The sequence below is a fragment of the Neodiprion pinetum genome, chromosome 4, assembly GCF_021155775.2.
Source record: "Neodiprion pinetum isolate iyNeoPine1 chromosome 4, iyNeoPine1.2, whole genome shotgun sequence".
NCBI classification, from domain to species: domain Eukaryota; kingdom Metazoa; phylum Arthropoda; class Insecta; order Hymenoptera; family Diprionidae; genus Neodiprion; species Neodiprion pinetum.
In genome coordinates, this window is record NC_060235.2 from 11,395,153 (window position 1) to 11,401,811 (window position 6,659).

The 6,659-nt window shown below is 55.9% G+C and overlaps 1 non-coding gene and 1 pseudogene across 1 annotated transcript; both read left to right on the plus strand.

Annotated features, from left to right (window-relative positions):
- Positions 1-1,087: 1,087 nt before the first annotated feature.
- LOC124218321 (5.8S ribosomal RNA) lies at positions 1,088-1,242 on the plus strand. The gene has a single exon (XR_011177070.1). It is a non-coding gene; the product is annotated as a 5.8S ribosomal RNA (ribosomal RNA).
- A 482-nt stretch (positions 1,243-1,724) lies between these two features.
- LOC124218366 (large subunit ribosomal RNA) overlaps positions 1,725-6,659 on the plus strand; it is a 7,457-nt pseudogene continuing 2,522 nt past the window's right edge.

The following is a 6,659-nucleotide window of genomic DNA, read 5'->3' on the forward strand; positions in this document are numbered from 1 at the left end:
TTATTTCCTATGAACGAGGAATTCCCAGTAAGCGCGAGTCATAAGCTTGCGTTGATTACGTCCCTGCCCTTTGTACACACCGCCCGTCGCTACTACCGATTGAATGATTTGGTGAGATCTTCGGACTGGTACGCGGCAATGTCTCGGCATTGCCGATGTTGCCGGGAAGATGACCAAACTTGATCATTTAGAGGAAGTAAAAGTCGTAACAAGGTTTCCGTAGGTAAACCTGCGGAAGGATCATTAACGTTTCGTACTGCCAAAGCAGTGACTCGTAAGCGCACGGGGCTGTCTCGCCGCGAGAGCGGCGTGTTACGCCCACGTGTCGCGACGAAAATTTCACAAAAGTTTGAACGACGTAACGGTCGGGCCCGGTTTCCGAGGCGCGCAACACAATCGTCGTGACAACGAACGCGGTGCTGACGCCGGATCCGATGGGTCCGGCGTTCGCCGCGGTCGCGACGAGCGCAGTCGCCGGCTAAAACCGCCCGACGACCGACTCGCGCCGAGGCGTCGACCCGTCGCTCCGCGTCCAGCGCGGAGCAGCGGCGGGTCGTTCGCGCCTTCGGCCGACTCGGTGCCGAAAGGGGACCGCTCCGCGGTCCGCCTCGACTCGTTCGACCCGGTCAGGTCGTACGAGGGAGACGTGCGAAGCCGGTCTCAGCGCTCCTTTGCGGGCAGCCTGTCTGCGCCCGGGTGTCCTCGGTGCAACGCCGTTACACCCCGGACGCAGGCTGCGAACGCGGTAGGCTTCGGAGAGAATTCTCGCCCGTACGAGGAAGCTCGCGTCAGCGTCGAGGGCAGTGATGCCCGGGACTCGCCGACGCGTCCCACTGCCGTCCGCTGTCAATCGTTTGCATTGCGAGCCGATCGGGTCCGGCGCCGGTTAATTCCGGCAGACGACCCGTGAACTCGAGGCGACGTCGGCTCTTGAACTATCGCACGAACGAAATTTGACGCGCGGCGCGCGTTTCTTCCTGCGCGCAACCGCGCAAGGGCTGACGCACGCGGCGCCGCGCTCACGACCACAGAAAGCCGGTAACAACCGTAATTTCAGCATTTTTAATGCAAAATTCACATATATGATTACCCTAAACCGTAGATCACTTGGCTCGTGGGTCGATGGAGAACGCAGCTAATTGCGCGTCAACTTGTGAACTGCAGGACACATGAACATCGACATTTCGAACGCACATTGCGGTCCACGGATACAATTCCCGGACCACGCCTGGCTGAGGGTCGTTTAACAACGACAGACTGCTTCGTAGGCAACAGTGCTGCGAAAACCCCCCTGGGGGAACAGCGCACCGTGCCTTCGCGAGCGAATGACTGGGCGTTCGCAGCCCGTGTCGCGCGCCGGTCGCGCGGCAACGGGTCGCGTCGCCTTAAACGAACACGTATGTCACGGTCACGACGCGTCGCCGCAGATCGCAAGGTCGAGCTGTCGCTGCCGTTCGTCACGTTCCGGTGCTAGCGATAGTCGAGAGAACGAACGAATTTGGCACGGCGACACACAGACCACGCGCGGTCGGTTTGCCGCTCATGCGATGAAGTTTCGTCCACGCTTCGCCGCGGGGGGGCTCTCGAGTCTCCCATACGGCGGGCGTGTTTACGGTCGTTTCCGTGGCTCGAACGTACGAAAGATACGTTGTGTCCTCGTCCGTGTTGACGGTGCTGTTCTTGAACGAACGGCCGTCGCCGACGACGAACTCGCAATCTTACGACGACCTCAGAGCAGGCGAGACTACCCGCTGAAATTAAGCATATTACCAAGCGGAGGAAAAAAAACTAACTAGGATTTCCTCAGTAGCGGCGAGCTAACAGGAAACAGCCCAGCACTGAATCCCGCGGTTCTGCCGCCGGGAAATGTAGTGTTCGGGAGGATCCACTTATCCCGGGGCGTCGGCCCGCGTCCAAGTCCTTCTTGAATGGGGCCACTTACCCGCAGAGGGTGCCAGGCCCGTAGTGGACGGGACGCGCCACAGGAGGATCTCTCCTTAGAGTCGGGTTGCCTAATAGTGCAGCTCTAAGTGGGTGGTAAACTCCATCTGAGGCTAAATATGACCACGAGACCGATAGCGAACAAGTACCGTGAGGGAAAGTTGAAAAGAACTTTGAAGAGAGAGTTCAAGAGTACGTAAAACCGTTCATGGGTAAACCTGAGAAGCCCGAAAGATCGAACGGGGAGATTCATCGTCAGCGACGCAGGCTTCGCCGCGGCTCGTGATGTCGGGACCTCGCGTCCACGGCACTCGGTCGCGGTGCAATGTCCGGCGGTGCTGGCGTGCACTTCTCCCCTAGTAGGACGTCGCGACCCGTTGGGTGTCGGTCTTAGGCCTGGTCGGCTGCCTGTCTCGGCGTTGTCGTCGGATCAGACCACCGGTTGCCCGTCCAGCTGCCCGGCGGTACCCGCACCGTAGAGAGCCGCATTAAACTGCGTCGGGCCCGCCGCAAGCGCGGTCAGCGATTCCCGGTGGTCGGACCCAGCGCCGTCCCCGGGCCTGGCCAGCTGTTGGCTGGCGATGTCCTCTGGCTGGCTCGTTCGAATTATCAAATACCGGTCGGCGACGCTATTGCTTTGGGTACTTTCAGGACCCGTCTTAAAACACGGACCAAGGAGTCTAACATGTGCGCGAGTCATTGGGACGAGCAAACCTAAAGGCGAAATAAAAGTAAAAATCAGCCCAGCGCTGACCGAGGGAGGATGGGCCGCGTCACGATGCGGCCCCGCACTCCCGGGGCGTCTCGTTCTTACTGCGAGAAGAGGCGCACCCAGAGCGTATACGTTGGGACCCGAAAGATGGTGAACTATGCCCGGTCAGGACGAAATCAGGGGAAACCCTGATGGAGGTCCGTAGCGATTCTGACGTGCAAATCGATCGTCGGAACTGGGTATAGGGGCGGGAGACTAATCGAACCATCTAGTAGCTGGTTCCCTCCGAAGTTTTCCTCAGGATAGCTGGCACTCGCGTACAAAACGTACACGAGTCTCATCCGGTAAAGCGAATGATAAGAGGCCTTGGGGCCGAAACGACCTCAACCTATTCTCAAACTTCAAATGTGTTAGATCTCTGGCTTGCTTGAACTATGAAGCCACGAGATCTCGGATCAGAGTGCCAAGTGGGCCACTTTTGGTAAGCAGAACTGGCGCTGTGGGATAAACCAAACGCCGAGTTAAGGCGCCAAAGTCGACGCTTATGGGATATCATGAAAGGCGTTGGTTGCTTAAGATAGCAGGACGGTGGCCATGGAAGTCGGAATCTGCTAAGGAGTGTGTAACAACTCACCTGCCGTAGCAACTAGCCCTGAAAATGGATGGCGCTGAAGCGTCGCGCCTATACTCAGCCGTCAGCGGCATACGAGGCGGCCTAGGCCGTCATGAAGCCCTGACGAGTAGGAGGGTCGCGGCGCGGCGGTGTGCGCAGAAGGGTCTGGGCGTGAGCCTGCCTGGAGCCGCCGTCGGTGCAGATCTTGGTGGTAGTAGCAAATACTTCAGCGAGGCCCTGGAGGACTGACGTGGAGAAGGGTTCCGTGTGAACAGCCGTTGCACACGAGTCAGTCGATCCTAAGCCCTAGGAGAAATCCGATGACGATGTTGGTGTATTTTCATGCCTGACACGCGCGTCGTGACGCCGGTGATTGTGCGAACGTCGGGCCTCGCTCGGCGTTCCCCCCGGCGTGGGCGCGCGCGGTTTGAAATGTGACCCACCCGTCGGGCGAAAGGGAATTCGGTTCCTATTCCGGAACCCGGCAGCGGAACCGTTTACAAGTCGGGCCCTCGCAAGAGAGTTCGTCGGGGTAACCCAAAAAGACCTGGAGACGCCGTCGGGAGATCAGGAAAGAGTTTTCTTTTCTGTATAAGCGTTCGAGTTCCCTGGAATCCTCTAGCAGGGAGATAGGGTTTGGAACGCGAAGAGCACCGCAGTTGCGGCGGTGTCCGGATTCTCCCCTCGGACCTTGAAAATCCAGGAGAGGGCCACGTGGAGGTCTTGCGCCGGTTCGTACCCATATCCGCAGCAGGTCTCCAAGGTGAAGAGCCTCTAGTCGATAGACTAATGTAGGTAAGGGAAGTCGGCGAATTGGATCCGTAACTTCGGAATAAGGATTGGCTCTGAGGATCGGAGCGTGTCGGGCTTGGTCGGGAAGCGGGTTTGGCTGACGTGCCCGGGCCTGGGCGAGGTGATGGTAATAACCGGATCCGAGCTCGGTCCCGTGCCTTGGCCTCCCGCGGATCTTCCTTGCTGCGAGGCTTCGGCGGCGGTTCGCCGTTGCCGTCGTCCTCTCCGGCCGCCATTCAACGGTCAGCTCAGAACTGGCACGGACTGGGGGAATTCGACTGTCTTATTAAAACAAAGCTTCGCGATGGCCCTAGCGGGTGTTGACGCAATGTGATTTCTGCCCAGTGCTCCGAATGTCAACGTGAAGAAATTCAAGCAAGCGCGGGTAAACGGCGGCAGTAACTATGACTCTCTAATCTTGACCCTCAAGGACTCCTACGTGAACACCTTTAGCCTGGGAGCCCAAGTGCCAACCATACACCTCCTTGCGGTGAGAGTCGGGCAACGCTAGTGGAAACGCTGGCGGCCGAGTATGGTGGCTACGTACGGGCCTTGGGGCTACTAACCCTCTCGCCTAAGAAAGCAGGTCCAATGGAAACAAGGAACGCGCGGAAGGCGCATATTGCCGGCCGGTCCACTGACCGCGCTGTGCCTGCAGCAGAACCTGCTCAGTCATCGTCAGCCGAGTCCAGAAATGAAGAAGAGGCTTTCGAGTGTCGTTTTGCAGGATGTCTTCGAGTTTTCAGCAAAGCCACAGGTCGTGGAGTCCACGAGCAACGTGGGCATCGTGACTGGTATGACGAACAACAAGCGGCTAAGGTGACGAAGAAGGATAGATGGTCGGAAGAGGAAAAGAATATGATGGCCAGGAAAGAAGCAGAGCTCATTCTGAAAGAAGACAAGGTATTAAATATCAATCGAAAACTGGCAAAGGTATTCCATGGACGGTCATCGGATGCCATCAAGAGCCATCGAAGGCGACCTAGCTATAAAAAGAGAGTGGAAAAATACTTAGACCTGTTGCAACCTGAAGATCAAACCGAGAGCTCCGGGGAGTCGTATGGGAGTGCGGAGGAGCCTGAAGAGGAGCAGACGGCTGATAAGATCCAAGAGTTCCTGCGCAGCCAGCCTCCTCTGGTTGGAGAAGGCAGGTGGATTGATACACTCAATTCCATCTATAGCCAGGTCGCACATAGAACACGAGCGGAGATACTTACCGAGCTGGGTCTCTTCCTGAAAGAAGTATTTTCTGAAAAGAAGAAAAAGAACATCGTGAGCGAGGATCGGAACGTAGAAAGGGCAGGAGAACATGTACCTAAAAGAAAGATGAGACGTGCAGCATATGCCAGGGTCCAAGACCTCTGGAAGAAAGCGCCAAGTAGTTGTGTCAAGCGCATCCTGACAGACCAACTAGAACAGGATACCGGGGTCGATCAGAATAGAATGGAGCCCTACTGGGAAGCTGTTTTCAGTAAGTCCACCGGTTTGGCACCAAATCTACCTGAACCGGACGACAACCTACAACACCTATGGAACCCGGTAAAGGATAAGGAAGTCCAGAGAGCCTACCCACCGACAAACACCTCGGCGGGTCCAGATGGGATTTCAGCGAGAGACCTGCGGAATGTATCACCGACGATATTAGCAAGGCTGTTCAATCTGTTTATGTGGTGCCGCGGGCTACCAGAACAGCTCTGTCTATCAAGGACAGTGCTTATACCGAAGAAGAAGGGGGCGTCTGAGCCTAGCGATTTTCGCCCGATCACAATATCGTCGGTGATCACGCGGACATTCCATAAGGTACTCGCAAATCGGTTAAAGACGGTCGAAATAGACGACAGGCAAAGGAGATTCTGTAGCACTGACGGATGTGTGGACAACACGATGCTGCTCGACCTTGTGCTTCGTTACCACCGGAAGAAACACAGAAAGGTCTTTCTGGCCTCCCTCGATATGAAAAAGGCTTTCGACTCGGTCACGTTCGAGACGCTCGAAGAAGTTCTTAACACAAAAGGCGTGCCGGGGCCAATGATGGAGTACATTGCAAGACTCTACGATGAGAGTAAAACCATTTTACAGCACGGTGGATGGGAATCGGGGAAAATCCACCCAACATGTGGCTTCAAGCAGGGAGATCCCATGTCACCATATTTATTCAACTTCATCATAGATGAAATGATAAAGAGGATACCCAAAGAGATTGATGTCGAGATGGATGGAATCAGAGTGTGCTTACTTGCATTCGCTGATGACATCATACTGGTTGCATCAACTAAAGGGGGTATGCAAACTCTGCTTGACAATGTCACTGAATTTCTGTACTCCTGTGGTCTCGAGGCGAACGCGGATAAGTGTCTGACGGTGGCAATTAAAACTGTGCCGAAAGAGAAGAAAACCTATGTGGACCGAAGCGCTTTCAAAATACGGGGGGTCACCGTACCGGCTCTCAAACGAACCGATGAATAGAGATACCTGGGCATTTTCTTCACGCACGAAGGCAGATCAGCAGCCAAAACCCGCGAGCAATTGGTTGAAAACCTAGCCAAGCTCTCGAAGGCCCCGCTGAAACCACAACAGCGCCTATGGGCTCTCCGATCGATG